A 24,705-nucleotide genomic window follows, 5' to 3' on the forward strand; every position below is an offset into this window, starting at 1 on the left:
TTTTTGTCCGTTATTTGTAGTAGCCAAATAATATTTTAAGTCCTGTTTTTATTCCCTTAAAAATCAGCTCACTTATCTGTAGCGAAAAAAAATAAAATTAGTTCATGTTGATAATCGAAAAATTCATTTTTTTTTTACTTTGAATGAATTCATGACAACAAAAAAAGCTGTTTGTGCAGCTATTTTATAGATGATGATAATACTACAAATAATATACTTATCACGGTTGTAGTACTCTATGTCAGTATCAATAACTTTAATCATAAATAAACGTGTATTCTTATACGTGTTTACAAACATCACTATTTTTTTATCAACACTTAACTGAGTCTATTTGCATTTGTCTTAAGGTGCCTTGGGCGATTTTTATCGGCTAAATCAAAACCTCTGTAATTCTGGAATTATGTAAGTAAAGTGTGCCAAATTCATTTGCGATAAGAAATTACTGGGGTCAACGAATTGATTTTTTCGCAAATCGGTACTGAAAATTCACCAATTCACTTGCCTTGCAACATCTCCCAATTTTCACAATTATAATTTAATGGTACTTTTCTCGCAATTTCTTGATCTTGTACTTTGGTTTTATTGAAATATTAATTGAAAAATTTACCGTCGAAAAGCGTTGAGTTTTTAGGGGCCCTTATGGCACCCTACCCTAGGTACGGTACCAACCTCTCAAGCCATCTTAACGAGCGAATAAAGGTACAAATCAAACGTCAAGCAGAAAATAATTTGTTGGCGTAAATTGACTTACAAGTTCTTTGAAATGAAAATAAAAATAAGTAAATACTCAACATTATAGAATTAGAATATGTGACTCACTCTGCACGTTCACCCGCTTCACCGTGTGAAAGCTGCGCTTAGACACTGCTCATTTTAATATCGCTACATATTTTTTTACTATACCTTAACGGTTAAAATTTCTCCAAAAACTTCTGTAAACTATGGAGTTTAAGATTTCAAATTATAAAAAACAGAGTTAAAAACATTACAACTTTATTTTTGAAATTGTACGTATAGAGTTGGATAAGCTAAAAAATTTATTTTTTGGTTTTCTACTATGTCGAAACATGCTTTAATACTACCGATTTCAAGTAAGTAGACTAGGAAAGCTCTGATCTAATTGTAAAGGGGGAAACTATGTAGTCCGCAAAATGGGCAGGTAATTTTTTTTTGTTCAGGATGTTAAGATGGCTCATGCGTTAGGTGCCGCATTAATTGAAAGACTTTGGTGCCCCTAGGTTACATAATATAAATAGTAAATCAACTTAGTTAAAACGGTGAAAAAAAGTATCATTTGTTATATAAAAAGTACAAATATTGTTGAAAAGTATACAATCTTTTTTTTTTTGTCCCAGTAAACTCATTACTATTGGTACATTGATGATGCAGTAAATGCGACGAATGCAAACTGAGAATAACAAACTAACAAAAATTTTAAAAATGAATTTTGAGCAGCTGTTATCAATTATTAAGGACTTTCTTGAAGAATAAGAAGTTTTAATATTAATAGTTGTTTTCTTTATATAATCTTCTATTTCTTACAAGCAATTTAAATTATACCGTCTCTACCATCATTGGCCGACGACCTTTTATGAGGTTAAAATGAATGTTTTATTTTTATAATTAAATTTTCTATAAATTTTGATAGTTGACACTATATTCATGTTAGAGATACAGTGCTTAGATATAAGTTAAAATTTTTTTGGGTTGACATAATTTTTTAGGTAGTCACTAGTGCTTTTTTGTACAAAAACAATCACGGTTATTAGAAAGATACTTTTGAAGCTGACGTTTTTTAATTCAGCTATGAAATTGATTTTTAATTTTAAGGTAATAATGATTTCAAATAACTTATTTGGTGTAGTCGCATGTATAACAAGAAAATACAGATAAATATTTTAAATATTATTAACCAATTTTGGTAATGGTAACGTTTAGTATCTTTTTTTTTTTAGTAAAACTTAAAAAAAAAAAATTTCTTATTGAGTAAAATTAAAAAAAAGACTGGTTAAAGTGGAGTCTTACTTATTTTTCCTACAATTTTTAATGCATTTTGGTACTTTTGGTTAACCTGGACCTCAGAAAATCATGACTGATTGTGAAATAGCGATCAACTGATGTTATGAAGTATTCTCGGACACTATACTAAGATGTTTTTTTCTATTTAAAGTAGTTACTGTACCGGAAAAAAACAAGATAGTGGTCTGTAGATGCAGTACAAAGATGGTGAGGATAACATCATTTAAGTACAGACGCACATGATAGCTACATTAGCGTTTGTACTATAAAGGAAGTACTGCGTGTCTTTCAAATACTACACAACAAGTTTGAAGAAAATTCGCTTGAGGTGGTACAGTACTTTGGCGTGACCCACGTAATTGGTAGATATGCAAGAGAACGCCAGAGAGCTGTCTCACCAAAATATTAACTACCTGTATGGAACCAGTACCAGGCAGCGTCAATGGGAGCACAAAACAAACAATCTGATCAAAGGGTGGCATAACCATAGAGATATAATACATAGAGTTGAGAAGTGTACCGTCACCTGGTCTAGTCAGTTATCTTGCATCTCTTTCTGCCCTCTTCACTGATTGGCTACGACTAACGTCACTGAAAGCGGCTGCCTTGTGTTGCGAATCATAATTACATATACACAATGTTAACTTTAAAAGTAGAGAGCTCCCTCACCTGAACTATAACCTCATGGCCCTGACCACTTTCCAAAATGTAAATAACATAGATAACAAGAATTTCTTACCCCTTGAGATATTATTTAATTAATTATTAATTACTAAAATAATTATTATTCTTTAAATTCAATCGTTTTACATAAATTTGATTTTTAAATGTCGTGCGTGGTTCTGATTTTAAAACTTCGCGCTTAATAGTACCGCATGCTGTCCACTAGGTGGCAACTATTGGTTTCTGGCAAACATTGCAAGTAAGAAAGTTGCTTATAGTACATAAGAAGGGCTGCACGACTTCTCGAAATCATTCTCCCGGATCACACGATCTATGCCTATGCCAAGTTTCTCACTTGACGAGACCTGTGCTATGGCAGTGGCTAGAGCTAAAGCTTATTACAATGATTATTTATGTATAAAACCACAAAAAAGGCTCTAAGTGTCTACTCTTACTTCACCCACTCTTGCCATCCTTGCCTACATTACCGGGTATTGATGTCCCCCTACGGTAAGAATTTAACTAATATACTGGCAACGAGCTCTTCGTGATGCTGCGGATTTACGGGTTACTGCCCAACGACCCATCAGTGACACCAGGTCCAGCAGTGGCATCGGATTCCAGCAGAAGGGCACTACCTTTCGTCGCCTAGAGTCTCTAGCACAGGGTGCTTATTGCTGTTCGATGCCGACGGCTGATCAATACCCTCGAAGACGACTTCCGCTGACCTCAATTTTCCCTCGCTTCTCAAAGTTGCTTACCCCCCCCCCCAAAAAAAGTGGATGCTAACAAATTTAATGTTATTATTATGACCGGACTTGTTTAAAGTAAGGTCTTGCAGCTCGCGAGCTTTATTTATTCTTTTTAGTATAGTAAAAATCTTTATTTAAATAATATAAACAATTTCAATTAATGCATTTCTTTATAAAAACAATTAAAAATAATTCATGCTTTTAAACACAATTAACTTGGATCACTTGAACAAGGTTCAGCGTTAATTATATTCTTGATAAATAACTTGCATCTACCACTGATTGTTGCTATTGCTGCTTCGGAGTTCCCTAATGCTTCTTGCAGTAGTTTCCAGTGGTTCCTTAAACTACACGAATGAGTTCGTGGCCTGTAAGGGGTTACGGTTTCTGCCTTCTCTGCTATCACCGAAACCACTTTCGGCGGACCTCTTTCAGTGTACCTCGCTCCTTAGCGGAGTCTGATATTATTGATACTCCCAAACTGCACCCGAGTTGCCTCAGCTAACACGTTGAGCCTTACGTGTATAAGGTACTCGCAAGTCGCAGGAGTCGAGAGTAGACTGAAACTTTAGAGGTCAAGTGACAGACGTAAAAAGAGCGATTTTTTCTCTTGGTGGTGTGTTTTTATAGCGTCAGAGTGAGTGAAAGACGCCTTTGGTTGAATTAGGTCAACCAATGAGCGATGTTATTGCAGATTGCGTTTACAGCAAAACAGTTGGCTTGCACAATAATGTTACATGTTATGACTTTATATATTAGGAAATAACAATACAACAGTACCAATCGCATTTTTCTGACAAGTGCGATTGAGTTTTTTGTATTAGTGATTGGATCAGTAGCTCACATTAGCAAAGAACGCCAAATACAAGTTCAAGTGTGAAAAATAAGTTTACAAATTTCGCAATTAATCCTTTCGGAGATTTTGCGATCAATTTTGAGTATAAAGAAATCATGTTTTAATTACAATTTTTTAATTGGTATGCATTATTAAAAATGGACAATCAGTGCGCAAGTAAACCATTCATTCATACATACAATTCGATTTATGCATTCATACATGTAACATCCAATTTTAATATATACATGCATTCTCACAACGGGGCTGGCCGTATTATTTATCAGCATATTATGAAACATTCTCCTCAAAGCTAATACACATACACTCATATAAGTGACGTATGAGCTCCACTTGTCAAATGAGCTTGCATATATACACAATACGTCTGGTATGAATTTTACGGATGAATTGCGTGTTTATTTATTATATGATTCGTCCGTATTGATTCGGGATGTAACATTGTAGGGTTGCAGAATAAAAAGTTGAACGAGGATATAGGAAAATTCATAAAAGGCTAGAACAATTTCTGTGTTTCATTAATTTTTTTGTCTTGATTTTAAATAAATAGGGTTACACAGTCAAAGCTTAAGTGAAGATGCACCAATTTGCCTGCAAGCAGCCAACGCGATGCTCCCAACTTTGAATACGGTTCAGCGTAAAAATTTAAACGCAGATCGTATCTAATGACATTGCCCGCAGTTCTTGTATCATTTTATTTTAACATATTTATTCAAATTGTGAGACGAGCACTAGTGTAGTTATCGAATAGTTAATTATATTTGTTCTGTTGGTTTTTAATAATTATCAACGTTATTATAAGGTTTTGTCGTATGTATGTATGAAATTTTAATTTAAAAAAACATCAATCAAAGCAAATTTTTGATAAGTACAATGCAAGTCTTTAAATAAATCTCATTTACCTGATAACTACAGAAGTTAAGTGAAATAAAAAAAGACTTTTTACAAAGAGTTTAGCAGTGTCAACAACGATAGTAGTACTAAAATGGTATTCAGGGCAGGTGGATAGGACGAGGAGGCCCAATTGAATGGCCTGCTTGTTCACCATATCTCACGTCACCCGACTTTTTTTTGTGGGGGTACGTGAAAAATGTTGTTTTTGCACAACGGCCAACAACGCGAGAGGATATGATGGACCGGATCCGTACAGCTTGCGCAGCCATTCCTCGAGAAACATTGCTCAGGACTGTGGACAGTTTTGAAAGACGTGTGCGCATGTGTCTTCAAGCCAACGGACAAAGTTTCGAACAATTTATCCGTGGCTAAATGCAGCTATTGTGAGTGGCAAGGGGACTCACGATAATCAAGCACCCCGACGTGAGAGGCTAGGGGACTCACGATAATCAAGCATCCCGACGTGAGAGGCTAGGGGACTCACGATAATCAAGCACCCCGACGTGAGAGGCTAGGGGACTCACGATAATCAAGCACCCCGACGTGAGAGGCAAGAGGACTCATGATAATCTGGCACCCCAAAGGAAACAGAACTTACTACGTCCACGTCGTTGTTTCCGGGTAACGCTAAAAGTAAGATAAAAGTACTTTTGTTTTGCTATTTCCGCATTAAAAAATGCCACCGCCTATTAATAAGAATCAGCAATTGAAAACTTGCTGATTGACTTCTTAAATTGACCTTAATGTGACCTTTTAAAGGTTAGGTTTATCTTGAACATGTAAGAGTAATAACATTCTTTAGGACCTAATCTCAAAAAACAAGGATTGCAGTCAAAAGCAGGATTTATGAATACAAAAATGCTTTACGACCTTGAAATAACCTTAAAAATTTATCACAAGGTCAAGATAATTAAAGTAATTTGTACTTTTACAATTTATTGATCTTTCTCAAGCATTATGAACTGTAGTGTTACCCAGAAAACCACGTCATTTTTGAAAAATTACGTAGAATCGTTTTTTTAGACATTTGACCTTCATTTTCAACTTTTCAAGGTCACAAAAACAATTTTCACAGACAAATTTGATGTTAAATTTCCCGCTCTTTTCAAATCCGCACTCAAAAATAGGGGTTACCATTTGAAAAAACCATCTTGACCTTAAAATGACCTTCAAAACTGACTTCAAGGTCAAAACTAATGGTACCATCGAATGGCCCCCTCTGTCCTGCCCAACTTTCGTCTGAACTATTTTTTTGTAGACCTCGTAGTTTAGAAGAAATTCGGGTCCATAGATTAAAATGGGTCACCCTGTACATAATTCGAATGCTATGCATATGGATGATTCCGTTATAACGTACCTAGACAGTATCTCCAGTTCGTATGCACGTAAAAAAATGCGCTCATACAAAGGTCAATATTTATGTACAAAGTTGCGCTCTTGTTGATCCAATCATAAAAATGAACCTGAAACTGACAGGGTTAGCAGCCAACTCAGGGTACATATATTATGTGGTGTCAAGGGACCCCGTGGATCAACAAAATAACAAATATTAAGCCAACTACAGCTTAGAACAATTATAACGGATACAGAATAAGTATATAAACTTCATTGAATGGCAGTATATGGCAAATAACTAAGTAATCAACTAACTGGACCAAACAAAAAATCACTATTTTGTAAAAAATCGTTAATAACATGGCAGGTAAGATCCCAGACCTAAAATTGAACATAAATACTATTTTATTAAAGAGTCATTGTCACATATTATTGCGAATACGGGTAAACAGTTATTAAAATGAGTTATAAACAAATAAAACTAGTATAATTTCTATTTTCTGTGAAAATTCGACTGTAACTTAGCCTAGCATGATCTCAGACATTAAAAATTCCACATACATAATCTATTAATGATTAGTCATAGACACGTATTATTGTGAGCACGAGTAAAAAGTTATTACAAAAGTAGTCAACAAATTATTTAGGCGTAATTTTAATTTTCTGTACAAAATTAACTATAGCTATAGCCTCAGCATGATCTCGGACACTTTAAATTAAACATACTTACTCTTTTAGTAATAAGTTATTGGCTCATGTTATTACTAAAGCGAGTTTAGAGTTATTTAAAAAGTTACAAACAAATTGAGTAAGTGAAATATCGTGTTTTCATGAAAAATCAACTATACCTCGGCCTAGAACGATCCCAGATGCTCAAAAATAAGCATTGATACTTTGACGATCGTCAATTTTCAGCACATGTAAATTCCAACATACGTCAAAGTTATTTAAAAAGTTTGAAACAAATTAAGTAGGCAAAATGTCAATTTTTGTGTAAAGAGGACTGCAATTAGCTCAGCATGATTCCAGAACTTTCAAATTGAAAAAACATACTCGTACATTAATTAGTAAATAGAGAATGTCTTAGCCAACATAGGTAAAATGTTGTTAAACAAGTAATACACAAATTAAATAGGCTAAATATTGATTTCCTGCGAAAAATTGATTATAACCCGGCCCAACACGATTAAAGACACTTGAAATTGAACATACATCCTTTTTTATTAGTACATTCATTGGTACGTATGATTGCCAACATGGGTGAATAGTTATGTAAAAAGTTGTACAGAAATTAAAAAAGTAAAGAATTGATTTTGTATGAAAAATTGATTGTAACTCAGTCCAGCATGATATTCATATGTAACCTATAGAATATTAAAATACCATTGTATGTTAACCATCAGTGCATCTCATAATTGAAAAAGCTTATTAACAAAAACAGTATGTAACGGTTTCAATTGCTTATCAATTGGCTTACTGTCTATTCATGTACATAAATAAATTCATGTTTAATTACAACATGTATACATAATTAGAAATTCCTTAAAGTATAAGTATGCTCTTTTAGACCTTTTTTTTTTTTTTTAAATTTCACCATAATAATCTGAGTATTTATTGTTGTTTCATCATTGTAAGAGTACTTAGGAAAAATTTTAGATCCTTCAGGTGAAGCTAAGCAAAACTGTAGACAATTATTTACAAACCGGCTGATTTTTCCCCGTTTACTTTGTTTATAACATTTTCAAAAACACACAAAAATATATATCTTGCCTATTAAGTTACTGTTGATAATCGGTTAACGTTGTTTATATTGTTAAGCCAGCAGACGCTCGAACAGTTGCCTCCTTCAGCTTAGAGTGGTTTTTCTTTGGTGTAAATATGTGTACGTTATGATAGTAAAAGATCACATACCTGGTTTGTCCTCCTTTATGCCAGTTGATATATCAGTAACATTCCGTGATCTCATTATTGACGTGAATAATTAATTTAATAATTAACCTAATAATTGGCTAAACAATTGATTTGTTTTTACATAATAAAGTACTGCACTCGATAAGCGGAAGCGGGCTACTCACTAAAACGCCAGGAAAATAGATTCACGTTGCGCGAAGTTTTAGTTTATTTATCTTACTTACTATGGGACCGGTACTTGTTGACTCGATGTGTTTAGGCTTTGCTGCTTATTTCGGTTGTTACTTGACACTTCCAAGAGTCACGAAGTACACAGTCACCTTTATTAGGGGACGACTTTCGGTAAGAAGACTCTTTTAGGAATGAGTCTTAAAATTTTATCATTAGAAAAAAGGGAAAATAATGTATATATAAAAATTTTTATTTAACAACCTCTTCTTAAAACGATCGCTGTCCTCGTCAAATATATATCTAAAAGTAATCTGAGTTAGGGTAAGAAGTTGTTTATAATAATAATAGGCACTAAGAAAAATCTTTGGAAGCTATGATGTAAAAATTAACAGAAAAAGTCAAGAGTGGCGTTGGTTTAGTGGTAAGTTTACTTGTAACTGATACAACGCTGTTCTAGGGGTCATAGGTTCGATTCCCGATGAGTGCAGATTCTTTCAAAAACTGTTTTCACTGGTAAAAGTTTCTATGAAACCCCAGCTGTTTTGGACGGGTTTTTCGTTCAAAGTAATTCCAGGATTTTTTCCGTGCTTTATAGGTCTTTGGGCCTAGGTGAATGCGATACAATGTTAGGGCTATAGGTAGAAATTAGCAGATCCGATGCCAGGTGATAGGCAGAGATCGACAGCCTTACCGGTGAGGAGTGGTCCCTGAAACTTGGGGCTTCTCCGGGAATGCTAATTAGCCTGGATCTGGAGCTTCGGCTGAGAGCGACGTCTTAACCGGCGAGGAGTGGATGTTCTAAAATACGAAGTCATATCTGGGAAAAGGCTATACAGTGGCAAGTGGATCCGATGCACTGTAGGTGCAGAGAGTGCCAACTTAACTGACAAGGGGTTTTACCGGATAAATTTTCATTGTGCCTATAATATGACACGTATGATATCCATTAAGGGATACATTAAAAATATTGGTATTATAAAATATTTTTACGTACAAAATAATACAAAAATTTTTCTATAGGTGTATGTGACAGTGAAGAATCGTTAGATAAATCAGCGAGTAGGGGACTATAAGCATCCATGCTTTCTTGCCTTTCAGCTGCTTTTCTAGCTCTAAAGAGTCGAAATCGATCAGAAGATGTCACAGGTTGTGCAAAAAAACGATGTGTTGACGGTACTAACGCTTTTTGACGAGCTCTATATTCCGGTTTCTGTTGCGCTTTCCATTTTTATCTTTTCTATTTCCTCACAAGGTAATTAAAATTGCTCTTTAGACATCGATAATTATAACCCAATATCTCTCTTTCTTCTAAGGGCTTTTCTTCTTTCGTTATCCTTGGCAGCTTCATTAATTTTGATTTATAATTTAAAATGTTGGATCCCAAAAGTAAGATAATTAGTCTAGAAAAATGTTTAATTTTTGTAAATTAATTTTTTTTTTGAAAAAACAGAATACTATTTTTTATTACAACTTTGAAACTTACATTGATGTGGTTTAAAAAAGGTGTAAACATAAAATTTCTAAATGTAAGTAAAAAAAAGTATTAAAGGTAACATTTCTAAATGCAAACATTTTTCTATAAATATTTCCAAGTAAAATTCATAATTAATTCAAAATTTATTAAAAAATATTTATTAATATAGAAATTATAAATTAAAAGACAGAATAACGAATTTGAATTTCGAGCCGTTGGATTTTGTCGGTAACAAATCGAAACACAGAAGCAGGAATGTACATTCTCTCACTCGCACTGACGTGTGCTTATTGGCGTCGAACCTACCGTGTGTGACGTCATCAGTAATGACGTCACTACCGACTCGTTGTAGGGAAAATACGTTAGCAGCATAGGGGCGGAGTAAGGTTTTATTTATTTTCTCGACAACAAAGGTAAGAATCAATGTGATTTTTATTGTGATTTGTAAAGTGATGAAAATCCCTTAACATAAAATTTTGAAAGTTTAATAATTATAGTGACAAGAGTAATATCTATGTAAAAGTCCCTCATAACCTCTCCCAATATTTGTTTGTATTTCCAGTAACGTGCAAAGTCCATCAATTATCAATGCATCTGCCTATGTCTGCAATTTGTCAATTTGGAAAGTGCACCATTTCCAGTCGGAATTATGTTGAAGGAGAAAAGTTGCTGAACGCTAATCATATTTTAAAGTGCGGGAAAATGTCAGAGATGGGAAATGTCATTCGCATTACAGCTTATTGCCTTCAAACGACTGATATAAATGGAAAACCACATGAAATCAGAGGAGAAATATTGTTAGATGGCAGTATAAAATCTTTTTTGTGTTCCTGCAAGGCTGGATTAAGTCAAAAATGCAAATACGTGCTGGCTGTTTTGCTATACTGCTGCAGGTAAAATTCAATTAATTTTTTTTTGTCATTTCAATGAATAATAATTTCCTAATTGAATTATTATTTCATGAATATCAGCCAATATCTCCATGATTCGTTGACGCTGGTCTGCATATAAATCTGAAGTATCGCAACCCCTGTGCGATAACGAGTAACACTCATGATCCTTCACCCTCGTTGCTTTGTACTGCTCCAGAGTTTTCTTTTGGGGTTTTTGCCAGGCACACTTTACATCAGTACACGATAGTTGTTCAAGTCCATCAATATCATTTCTAAAATTCAATTAGGAAATTATCATTCATTGAAATGACAAAAAAAATTAAATGAATTTTACCTGCAGCAGTATAGCAAAACAGCCAGCACGTATTTGCATTTTTGACTTAATCCAGCCTTGCAGGAACACAAAAAAGATTTTATACTGCCATCTAACAATATTTCTCCTCTGATTTCATGTGGTTTTCCATTTATATCAGTCGTTTGAAGGCAATAAGCTGTAATGCGAATGACATTTCCCATCTCTGACATTTTCCCGCACTTTAAAATATGATTAGCGTTCAGCAACTTTTCTCCTTCAACATAATTCCGACTGGAAATGGTGCACTTTCCAAATTGACAAATTGCAGACATAGGCAGATGCATTGATAATTGATGGACTTTGCACGTTACTGGAAATACAAACAAATATTGGGAGAGGTTATGAGGGACTTTTACATAGATATTACTCTTGTCACTATAATTATTAAACTTTCAAAATTTTATGTTAAGGGATTTTCATCACTTTACAAATCACAATAAAAATCACATTGATTCTTACCTTTGTTGTCGAGAAAATAAATAAAACCTTACTCCGCCCCTATGCTGCTAACGTATTTTCCCTACAACGAGTCGGTAGTGACGTCATTACTGATGACGTCACACACGGTAGGTTCGACGCCAATAGATAGTCCTATAAGATCAAGACTCCGTGTCTACGCAGCTTTACAATGTATAGTTACCAACAGGGGCTGACAGTGCGAAATTTGTATTAAAATTGAAACATGCCGTGGTTCATCAATTTAGATAATTTCTTATCGATTTAATATTACTATAATTATTATATAATTTTTACTTGGGTTCTAATGTTATGAAAAAAAGAGTGTGGATTTCGGAAACCCCCGACAGATGTGAAACATTAAAGAATATGTTATTGAACTCGGTAGTATTTCATTGTCTATGATAAAAATTGTAGTTTTCGTCAGATAAGTACCATAGTCTCTGGGGCTTCTTTGAGGCCCGAGGGACCTGCGAAACAGGGCCCGAGGGACGTAGAGCAGTCACGGAGCAATGGCGCTTATGTGGCAAATCCTATTTTTCCTACCAAGGGCACATCAACCTCTCAAAAACGCCCGAGGTAGGAAAAGTATTTTTTCTTACCATGGGCCTAAAGTGCAAATGCGCAGGGTAAAAAAAGGATTAATTTTTTTTACTCTAAATAATCCTCATTTAATATTTTTGATGTGAAAAATCTATAAGCCCGCGTGAGCGTGGTGAGTAAACGTGAGTGATGCGTGGTAACCGTAACGAAAAAGCGTTACGAAAAATTTATGGATATACATTGCATACATATCATGCTGTACAGGAGAATGTGCGAATGAGAGAGTAAAAGGAATCGAAGAGCACGGTCGATCTCCGGTTAAGCTCAGCTCGGCTCGGCTTTCTGTTTCTTTCTTCACGTGCTTACTGCCTTCTCTCTCTCGTTTATAAAGTGTACTACCCGTATTATTATAGCTGTATAGAAAAGTATATAACAATTAAATATCATATGTGTATTGCATTATACAGCTTATACATATACGTACGCATATATATACATATTACACATTATACATGTGTAAATAGAATTTTTGAATTTTACTGACTCCGAGGATCGAACTACATCTTGACGATTAGTAGTCAGGGACCTTATAGATTGTGCTATGCAGCACGCAAATCCAATCTTAGTTCTTATTATTTATTGACACCAACCGAGAAATTTCTGTATTAGAAAATTAATCAATAAATGGGCATTTTTTATATTAAATATAATTGAGCCCGCCCATTCTAAAAGAAATAGTTATGATTACTTTTTAGAGGTCTATTAATGTCAAAATTGTGTAAAATTGCGTTTTAAAGTTCGTTTTACTTGTAAATTTTAACAATTTGATAAACAAAAAAAATAGAAATACCAGCGTGTAGAGCGAAAAATTTTCTATCAATAAGTACTTTTAATTTTGTTTTGACAAGCGCAAAATAATAAGAAAAAAAGTAAAAAAGGCATTTTGGCAGTACCTATAAAAGTAAGTGAAATAAAGAGAGCCATTGATCGTCTGCTCTCGCGTTCTCTTTCTCTCTCTCTCTCTTTCTCTCTCTATTGTTCTCATACAGGTAGGCCTTTTTTGTTGCTTTTTAAACATTTTGTACTTGTAGAATATGATAAATTAATATAAGAATTGGTATCATTTTTTCATCATGTAAAAGAAATTTTTTCTCTGTGAACAGGATTGTTTTAAAATATCAATATTTGACCATAATGCAAAATTTTCTCGGGTTCTTCCAATTGTGTTTGTTCAAACTCCATATTAACCCGTCTTTAGTAAAGAGCCAACCCAACTGAATTCGTGCACGTATGCAACCACACACAGTAAACAGGTATCCGAATCTGAAAAGAGACAGAGAGACAGAGAAAGTAATATACACAAACGTTTGTTAAACTAATGTATGTACCTTTGTGTAGGTAGGTAGTATAGATACCCTTTGCCCTTTATTATTGTTCTTTTTCGTTCTTGATGTTTATATGTTAATGAACAAAACAAAAAATCAACGTAATATGCTTTTTCCTAAAGTATAATATTCACTGATCGAAACACATATTTATAAGTAAACTGTCTTTTTAATACAAAAATATAAAATGAAGATTATTTAGAGTCAAAAAAATTAATACTTTCCCTGCCTCATGCATTTTTGAGAGGTTGGTGTGCACTCGGTAGAAAATATAGGATTCGCCACATAAGCGCCATTTTTCTGTGGCTGCCTTACGTCTTTCGGGCCCTGGTTCGCAGGTTCTATCGGCCGCAAAATAGCCCTAGAAACGATGGCAATTATCTGACGGAAACTACTATTTTCATTATAGACAATCAAATACTACATGGTTTAAAAAAAATTCTTGAAAGTTTCACATCTGTCGTGGGTCCCGCGACCCACACCTTGTTTTTACATTAAAAAGACAGTTTATTCATAAATGTGTATTTTTATTAGTAAATATTACAAATTAGGAAATAGCAAATCATGTTTATATTGTTTTTTCGTCGACATTCATACAATGAGGATGAGAAAGAACAATGATACACGGTGAACAGTAAATATAAGAGTATATATACTACTAGCAGCCCCCCGTCTCGGCTTCGCCCGAGACTTAGCAAATAAAACACCGTAGTGTGTTGACATGTAATGTGAAACGTTTTCAGTTTGAAATTTTACACATATTCCTGACACATCTCAGAACAAAAATCTTCTTATCAAAAACACATTTTTTTGGAATCCATGTAGTTTATGTGGTCAAATAATAAGGTGTAAAAATTCAAACAAATGATGATGCTGAAAAAGACGGTGCGTTCTTAATGCCATAAAATAATTGGTGGCCATTAGAAGCCGTTGATTTACAGTTTCTCCCGTGTAATTCACGAAAAGGGCTATTTTTTAAAGCTGTTAAGATTTTAAACCGCCAAAAAATTTATATTAAAAAAAATTTTTTTTTCTCATATCTCACAACTTTATTACCAGAGCAACAAAGTCCTGGACCTTAAACCCTATATTTTTATTGCCACAAAAACACAAATACATTTTCTACTTATTTAAAAATCTGAAGTAGGATCTTTAAAGATTTCAGAGATTGCTGTGAAGGTACAATAAAAAGCTTATCTCTCACGTAATGGACTCTTTATTGGTCGATTTTGACGCTGCTGTTTCAATCTCGATAAATTTTCTGCATCAGTTTCTTGACGCCTAAGTAAAATTGTATTTATTAGATACGTTTGAAGTTTTTCTTCCAATTCATCCTCTTGCGACTTTTGGCATGCTTAAAATTTTTGTGACCCCTAAAAGCTGTTTTCTGTCAACTTTGTTAAGTTCTAATATATTTGTTGGCAAGGTAGTTCGACGTCCGATGGCCCTAAAAAAAACGGTGAGCTTCTTAAGTTAACTCTTTCTTGACTGCAGTTAACAGCAATTGTGACTGCCTGAATATCTCAGGGTGATCTTCTCTGGCCTGCTGTTAAAAACTCAGACTGATCGGGAGAAAAATTACGAAGCTTTGGGGCTTGTTGTAGTACTCTTTCCCAACGTCTCCTGGTATAACGTTCAAGATGTTGGTGTCTAAAGCACCTTTTTTATTTGCAGATTCAGTTGTTTTGGTGATCTTAGATGGGGAGATTGGTTAGTGATACTTGTCCAGTGGAGGCTGTCCCGTTGGCTCAAGTTTTTTTTCCTTTAAAGCTGTTATAGGTTTGCCCAGCGCAGACCTTGGAGAGGATCAGTGATTCCTGGTTGAATGCTTAGAGTCGAGAGAGTAATATAGGGTCGTCGGTCACCGGGTTTTCCAGCCTTGCGAAGAACAACTCCGCAGGTGACGTCTGCCAGTGAATGGCTGACTTGGTTTAATAGTGCCCGTCTTTAGTTAATATAGTCTTTTAGTCGACGAATCGCTTCCGGAAATGGTAGTAAAAATATAGTTGTTGGCAAGGTAGTTTAAACTTAGGTGTCCCCTAAAAACAACCGATGAAATTGATGGTGAAGTAGGAAACGTAAATAAGTTCAATGTCCCAATCATCGCTCGTTTAAGCTTCTGCTCTCACTCTATAATTGACTGTATTTACTCAAAAATAGAAAACTAATTGAAAATCGAACTACTTTTTTAAAAATAATTTATTAATCATTGTTAGCTATTAAAAAATATTTATTGAATCATGAAATCATACAAAAAATTTGAATTAAACAAACGCATTCATTGTCCCAATTATCGCTCACGAAAAATCAGTTGTCTCTATTATCGCTCACCTTATGTCCCAATTATCGCTTATACATTTAAATATATTTTTCCACAGACTTTAATAGCTCAGATGCAGTGAAACAAGAGTGAATGAGATCAAATGATCTTCATTTTATAAATAATGCAACGTATAATACACTATCAAACTCTCATACATATCTTTTTGAGGTCATATACATTATTCAGTCGTTCAATAAAAATTGCGTGAAATTAACAAAAATGAGAAAGATTTAAAAAAAAATTCTTTTAACAATTACTTTACTTTTTCAACTTTATGGTTTTTAATGCCTTAAATGTATTTTCCTTTTTCATTTCTAACATTCTTAATTTTCTGTCTTCACGTTGTTTTTGCAGTTTCAATTTTTCTTCTTGCTTTTCCTTTTTGATTCTGATACTCTCAAGTTTTCTTAATTTTTTTTCGTCTTCTTCTTTTTTCTTTTTCTGCAATTCGTCTTGTTCAAATTTACGCCAATTTTCAGATGTGACAGTTGCAGGCAGCTTGACTTTTTTTACGTGTCTTGTATCTTTTGCTTTTGTAGGTAAATTATTAGGCCAGAATAAAGTTGACTTGAATGAATCCGGTATACCGTTTTGGACATCATTTGCATGAAAATAAATACTTTTCAGAACAAATGTAAATAATGGTAACGAAATATTTTCTTACCACAAATATTTGAAAGCTCACTGTCCTCTATTTTTTTGTCTTCACTGATTACTTTTGAAGTTGTTGGAGCTTCGTTCACCAAGTTACTCGCTGGTGTGCCAACACTGATAAGTTCAGTTGCATCTAACTGAGTAGTTAATGGCAAATCTTGGTAACAAACGATTTCAGCTTCAGCAAAACTATTTTCATCAACAGCTTTTTCGGAGTCCACTATTTCAATAGGTATGTTCTCTAGAAGAGATGCATGATCTGTTATTTCCTCATGAATTGTTGAACTGATACTAATACCAGAAAAATCTTCATTTTTATCAATGCCACTATGATTGGGTGTCTCAGGGATGGCTCTACTCGAAATCTATAATTTTGTAATAATAAATTATAAAACATTAAAAAAGTTATCTAATTTAAAGTTAATACATTTTCTTTAAAAAGTTGATTGTATTGAATTTAACTCTAAAACAAATATTTATAACAAAACATAATTATTATAAATTTTTTGAGTAAACTATTATTAAAGAAAATTTTATATAAAACTATTTGTTGGAAATAAATAGAACTTCATCAACCAGAATCTTTTCATTCTCCAGTATAGATGACTTGTGACATTTTTTCCATAAATTAAAAAACTCTTTATAGTGATCTTCTCGAGTCCAATCTCCATTGTGCAACTCTGTGACTTTAAATTCTGTAATTAATTTTTCATCAAGTGTTCTTGATAAGAAATCTGAAGTTTTCTGGCACAGAATATTAAACATCTCAGTATTTTCATCAACCAATGTCAAAGAACTACTTTTTTTTTACTATTTCCAAGTAAAATGTTGTAGTTTATTGCATTTTCATCAAGCGGTGACAAACCACAGGTTTTAAATCCATGTGATAGTAGTGTACGTAAATCAATCGATAACAAAGCTTCCTGAAGGACGGGCGCAAATTCATGCTTCCTCAATGCATCTCCACCATGCTGCATTCTAAATTGAGTTACACACTTTCTGTAAGAATTTTTCAATGATTTGAATATTGATACGTCCATAGGCTGTATAATATGCGTTGCATTAGGAGGAAGCAATATTAATTCAATGCCATTTTCAACACAAAAATCGCTTAACGGCAGAGTTGCATGTGAAGAGTGACCGTCAACGTAAAGGATAATAAGAAATTCTATATTTTCTTTCAAACACCAAGGATGAAAAACGTTAGTAACATATTCATAAAAGTTTTCAGCCGTCATCCAGCCAGAGTCAGATCGGCCAAGACCCCAATGCTTCGGCGTTGACTCAACAATGTTAGCTGGCAATCTTTTGTATGAGTGAATCACTAATGGAGGCGCTAAATCTCCTGCTGCACTACCTGAAATTGAACACATTTAAAATGTAATATCATTGGAATCGTCATTTAAAAATTCATTTTATTAATTACCTGTGATTAAAGCAGTTAAACACTCTTTGTCATTTGATCCACACATGATAAAAGAATTTTTGTTGTCCTTGGGTACCAAAACTTCATCCCCTGTTGGATTTAGCATGAATGATGATTCATCACAATTAAAAATCCTGTTTGAATCTATCTTTAATAAATTGTTGTCTTTTAAGTACTTCGTTATTTCCTGAAACCAGTTACGAATATAACTTTCAGTAACATTTGCTCTGCTACTGGATAAATTTCTTGCTTTCTTCATTGATAATTGAGGATGCCGAGTCTGGAAACTCTCGAACCAATGCCGTCCAGGTCTACCATTGATGAATGGATTTTCTCTGGGTACGTTTTTCAAAAGAAGATAGACGCTGTTTAGATAGATCCAGACAACGAGCTTTGCTTCCTCTTCTGTCGACAAGACACTGGTAGGGCCAGGCTTCTTTTCAGGATCTTGTTTTTGTTTTATTTTATCTCTCAACGTGGAGAATGGCACTTGGTATTTTATACTGGCTTTTCTCACTGACAATTGTTTTGATTTAGCAGCAGCAACTGCTTGGACTAGGTCTTCTTTTTTATACTGCATCCTTTTCACTTTCACATGTTTTTTTTTTTACTTTTAACAACCTTGGCCTTCTTTTTCGACATAGCTTTAACCTACAATATTTAATTTGCTTAATGCAACAAAGATATCATACTTATAAAAAAGTAAGTACAAGGCATGAACGGTACTTACGTACGTGTTAGGTGAGCGGTATCTAGTACAGTTAGGTTATGTCTATGACAACATCACCGATCACCTTTTTTTTCACTACACTATCGCAAATTCGTATTTTCTTACACCTGGAAGTAATAGTTCAGGAGTTTTTCTATCGCCTCATGTATAATTTAAACTATCTTGACTTAATTCACTCACCAAAAAAAGCTTGAGAAGCACGCGTACTCTCGATAGGTAGAACAACAGTATGTTATAAAAAATAGCTCTGTATCAGAACAGCGAGACAACTTTTTTTTTGGCGGTAAATTTAAATTAAAACGAACTTTTGAATCACTACAAATATCAATTAAATATTAAAGATTACGATGTAAATTTTGTAAGAAATATCTTACTCCTAATAAATTATTAATAATAACAATAATACTTTACTGAGCAATAATTGGGACGTGAGCGATAATTGGGACATTGACCTTACTTACAATGGCCCTAAAAAGCGCCAGTAGTGAAACTTCCAGGCTATTCTTTATTATTATTCCTGATAATGAAGAGCTGGCTACGTATAGCTTGATTCTTACCCTGGGAGTCTTTATGTACGGAGACTGTGATGGAGGGAGGTACGCCGCTGACCAAAGAATATCTCGTCTTTGGATGATCGGGTCGTTCCCCGGATAACCAACCGCTCATCGTTAGACGGGAACATATGGGTAAGCGCGTTGAGGACGCGACGACCAAGAAGGTAGCCGTTGTGGCTGTCTGTGACCCTCAGAGCTGTTTCCCTGGCTTACATTTGTAGCCAAAAATTCTCTAACTGCGTCAGGCGAGATGGTGGGACTGCCTCACAACTCTGAAGAGTTGGAACAGATTGTGCTCTGGCTAGATATGTCTCCTGGTATTATGCCAGAGACGTCATCGGTTGGAATGAATTTTTTTTTGATCGCACTCGTCGAGATTCAGGGGGAATGGATACCTAGGTCCCATACCCCTTACAGAAGAGTGTCGTCCGTAACCGGGATATCCAGCTGCAAGACTATTATCAGCATTCTCTATACAGCTCGTTGAACTGCAGAAGCATGACTGCACTACTATCGAGATGCTCCGGCGTATTATAACCACACTTATTTGATTCTATTGCAGGTAGCCTCGATTTTATGTCGAAGCCACCTAGCGGATTTTACTGAACTAAAGCGAAAGCTGGCGTATTTTTGCAAAACGTTGAGCTCATTTATTGCTATTGTTATTACATTTCTTAAGATAATAACTATACTAAAACCATCTAGGAAGTATCATGAATCAGTGTGCAAAATTTCAGCAAAATCGGTTCAGTAGTTTTCGCGGTTAGCGATTACAACGGTTTTAGCGACTTTGCTTTATATATGAGTAAGACTACCTACCTACACATCGGTTCATATATTAGTTGAACAAACTTTAGTGGTGCATTACATTCTTTGTCTTTCTGACTTTTTTTAGATACTAGTTTATTGTGCGTACTTGCGCACGTGCGCGAATTTCGTTGGCTCTTTACTAAAGACGGGTTAAGATAGAGTGTAAATAAGCACAATTAAAAGACCCTCGAAAAACTGTGTATCATGGTCAAATATTAATATTTTAAAATAATCCTGTTCACAAAGAAGAAATTTTTCAAAAATGATGGAAAAAGGATACGAATTCTAATGTTAATTCATCATTTACTACACGTGCAAAATTTAAAAAAAAGCAATGAAACAGGCCAACCTGTAAGAGTACGATATATGTACATGTACTTGTGGTTGATTCAGGTAAGCTTGGTTTTTTGTATCCACGCATTACTCCATTATTATCTGTAATAACTTGTACATCGTGTAAATATAATTACAGTTATTACTAGCATTAACTTACAGTACTTATTTGTGTATTCCGATACCCAAAGTCATAAGACAAAAGCCTTTATCTTACTAATATATAAAGCAAAGTCGCTAAAACCGTTGTAATCGCTAACCGCGAAAACTACTAAACCGATTTTGCTGAAATTTTTCACACTGATTCATGATACTCCCTAGATGGTTTTAGTAAAGTTTTTATCATAAAAAATTTAATAACAATAGCAATAAATGAGCTCAAAGTTTTGCAAAAATACGCCAGCTTTTCGCTTTAGTTCAGTGAAATCCGCTAGGTGGCGTCGACATAAAATCGAGGCTACCTCCAATAGAATTAAAAAAGTGTGGTTATAATGAGCTGGAGCGTCTCGATATCCATGCAGATGTACTCAGGCAGTTCAACGAACTGTACAGGGCATGCTGATGAAAGTCTTGCAGCTGGGTATCCCGGTTACGGACGACACTCTTCTGTAAGGGAGAAGGGACCTGGGTGTCCATTCACCCTGAATCTCGACGAGTGCGATCAAAAAAAAAATAAATTCCAACCGATGACGCCTCTGGCATAATACCAGGAGGCAAAACTAGCCAGAGCACGATCTGCACCAAGCACCAACTCTTCAGAGATGTGTGGCAGTCCCACCATCCCACCTGATGCAGTAAGAGCATTTTTGACTACAAATGTAAGCCAGAGAAAAACAGCTCTAAGGGGCATGGGCAGCCACAACGGCTACCTTCTTGGTCGTCGCGTCCCCAACGCGCTAACCCACATGTTCCCGTCTAACTATGAGCGGTTGGATATGCGGGGAACGACCCGAAGACGAGAAATTCTTTGGTCAGCGGCGTACCTCCCTCTATCACAGTCTCCGTACATCGAGACTCCCTGAGTAAGAATCAAGCAACCCGTAGCCAGCTCTTTATCATCAGGAATAATAATGAAGAATAGCCTGGAAGTTTTACCACTGGCGCTTTTTAGAGCTATTATAAGTATTTACGTTCCCTCCTTAACCATCAATTTCATCGGTTCTTTTTAGGATCCACCTAAGTGTCAACTACCTTGCCAACAAATACATTTTTACTACCATTTCCGGAGGTGATTCGTCGACTAAAAGACCATATTAACTAAAGACGGGCACTATTGAACAAAGTCAGTCATTCACTGTCAGACGTCACAAGCGGAGTTGTTCGCCGCAAAGCTGGGAACCCCAGTGACCGTTGACCCTATATTACCCTCTCGACTCTAAGCATTCAATCAGGAATCACTGATCCTCTCCAAGGTCTGCGCTGGGAAAACCTACAACAGCTATCAAGGAAAAAAAACTTGAGCCAACGGGACAGCCTCCACTAGACGAGTATCACTAAACAATCTCCCCGTCTAAGATCACCAAAACAACTGAATCTGCAAATAAAAAAGGTGCTCTAGACACCAACGTCTTCAACGTTATACCGGGAGACGTTAGGAAAGAGCACTACAACTAGCCCCAAAGCTTCGGACTTTGTAATTTTTCTCCCGAAGAAAGAGTTAACTTAAGAAGCTCACCAGTCTTTTTTAGGGCCATCGGACGTTGAACTACCTTGCCAACAAATATATTAGAACTTAACAAAGTTGACAGAAAACAGCTTTTAGGGGTTACAAAAATTTTAAGCATGCCAAAAGTCGCAAGAGGGTGAATTGAAAGAAAAAGTTAAAGTGTATCTAATAAATACAATTTTACTTAGGCGTCGAGAAACTGACGCAGAAATTTTATCGAGATTAAAACAGCAGCGTCAAAATTGACAACTAAAGAGTCCATTACGTGAGAGATCAGCTTTCCATTGTACCCTCACAGCAATCTCTGAAATCTTCAAAGATCCTACTTCAGATTTTTTAATGAGTAGAAAATGTATTTGTGTTTTTGTGGCAATAAAAATGTATGGTTTAAGGTCCAGGACTTTGTTGCTCTGGTAATAAAGTTGTGAGATGTGAGAAAAAAAATGTTTTTAATATATATTTTTTGGGGGTTTAAAATCTTAACAGCTTTAAACAATAGCCCTTTTCGTGAATTACACGAGAGAAACTGTAAATCAACGGCTTCTTGTGGCCACCGATTATTTTATGGCATAAAGAACGCACGGTACTTTTCAGCATAATTATTTTTTTGAATTTTTACACCTTATTATTTGACCAAATAAACTATATGGATTCCCAAAAATTATGTTTTCATAAGAAGATTGTTGTTCCGAGATGTATCACGAATATATGTAAAATTTCTAACTGAAAATGTTTCACATTACATGTCAACACACTACAGTGTTTTATTTAGCAAGTCTCGGGCGAAGCCGAGACGGGGGGCTGCTAGTTATAGTATATGTTAAGCCTTTTTTTATAGTATATTCCGTATATTATACATGTGGCCGCATGTGTATGCTACACACACACACACACACACACACACATATATATATAGCACATATATGTAATTATATGTGGGACTTTCCACATGAAATGGAACAAAAAAAATTTTTTTTCTTTAAACTCTGGTGATTGAAAGTTCTCCATGAGAAAACATTGCTGTAAATTTTTCAGATTTTTTGCCGTCAGTGACTGTTACAAATTTTGAGTTTCTCATTAGAAGGAAAGATTCTTTATTTTGTAGACGAATTGATGTACATGAAAAAAAAAAAAAAAATAAGAAGATTATTGTAATCATTTTTCCCGTAGAATACAATAAAACTATTTTTAAAATTTTCGAGGTTAGGATTCCTTCTGTTTTTTATGGTTTTGATTTTTAAAATCAATTTTTTAGAAAGTATAACCATTAAAAAAATTATTTTTTTTTTCTTAAAATTAGCTTAAAACGTGTACTTTGAAAAAATTTTTGTCTTCTAATGGAAGTGACAGTGTAAGAGCTAGAGGGCACTGAATGTTGAGAAACACAGTTTTTTATTATATCTTATTTAATAAGACAAAAAACATGTGTAAAGAACAAATTTTAACTTAACTACAGGATTTGCACACGATCTCTGTGTCAAATTTGTTGAATTGAAAATGGCGGATCCCATATGGTGGTCAATATTGTTAAAGTGGTGGAATTTTACAAATTAAAATATACTACGATATTTTACCTAAAACCTTGAGTTGAAAATGTATCCTGCAAAATTTTTTGAAATGGTGTTGATTTTGAGAAAAAAATCAATAAACATTCGAAAATTTTTTTCGCGTGATTAACTGGAATAATGTTCATAAAATTTTGCTATTGTATAACTCTGAGGTATTTTAAAGTTACTACGGTGGCCAATTATTGATCGAGTTACAGATTGAGTAAATTTAAAATGGTGGATCTGAAGTGGTGATCAACAGTTTCAATATTTAATAGTTCTCATAGAAGTAGATTTTTATTATTTGTCATAATTGTAATTTTTTCCAAATAGTTTATTTCATGTAGGTTTAAAAAAAATCATGTCGTTTTTTTATTAAATTTATTCATGTCAAGAATGATAAAAAACTCATAGTTATATTACAAAATTTGAAAATTTTCGTAAGTAGAACATGGTGAATATATCTTCGCTCTAATCTTTCCGGTTTTTAAAGGAAGTAACCATGTTTTGTCTGAATGTTGTGTATTTTAAACCTAATATGAAATCTTTTTTGCAGTTCTTCTCATTTAAGATCAATTGATTTAGAATCACAGTATTCAAAGTCAATACTTGGCAAACGGTTAGTTGTCTCAAGCCATTTGTATAAATCAGAGACCGACAGTATAATTTATTTTGACTGGAGGCTTATGCGTACTGCACTCGTCTTCACTGTAGCTCCAAGCCCATCGTATGGCCCCTTCCCATGCGAGGTAGGAAAAAAGTTCCATTCAGTATCTGCTTGAAAGTCTTGACGGTGGTGTGCTAAGTTTATAACATTTTTGTAGTTCTTGTACTGCTGAGGGGTCCCATCGGGAAAAACAAAAGATTTTATTGACAGTATTAAATTTAATTTTAACATATTTCATGGCTGCACTGTAAAAAGTGTACACTGCAGCTGAATCATGTTGTAAGC

The 24,705-nt window shown here is 34.6% G+C and overlaps 1 protein-coding gene and 2 long non-coding RNA genes across 4 annotated transcripts in view; 2 read left to right on the forward strand and 1 right to left on the reverse strand.

The window, feature by feature from the left end:
- Nucleotides 1-24,705, forward strand: part of LOC106640139 (uncharacterized) — a 520,358-nt gene that overhangs the window by 70,078 nt on the left and 425,575 nt on the right. The window lies entirely within an intron of this gene.
- LOC149375818 (uncharacterized) lies at nucleotides 10,375-11,084 on the forward strand. Its single transcript, XR_016293300.1, has 3 exons — nucleotides 10,375-10,491; nucleotides 10,641-10,971; nucleotides 11,050-11,084. It is a non-coding gene; the product is annotated as an uncharacterized LOC149375818 (long non-coding RNA).
- On the reverse strand, nucleotides 11,129-11,906 carry LOC149375819 (uncharacterized). Its single transcript, XR_016293299.1, has 3 exons — nucleotides 11,786-11,906; nucleotides 11,306-11,636; nucleotides 11,129-11,243 (listed from the first exon to the last, which is right to left on the reverse strand). It is a non-coding gene; the product is annotated as an uncharacterized LOC149375819 (long non-coding RNA).

Source organism: Copidosoma floridanum, unplaced genomic scaffold (genome assembly GCF_036245765.1).
Source record: "Copidosoma floridanum isolate Cflo_tuat_1 unplaced genomic scaffold, Cflo_Japanese_pri ptg000004l, whole genome shotgun sequence".
NCBI classification, from domain to species: Eukaryota; Metazoa; Arthropoda; class Insecta; order Hymenoptera; family Encyrtidae; genus Copidosoma; species Copidosoma floridanum.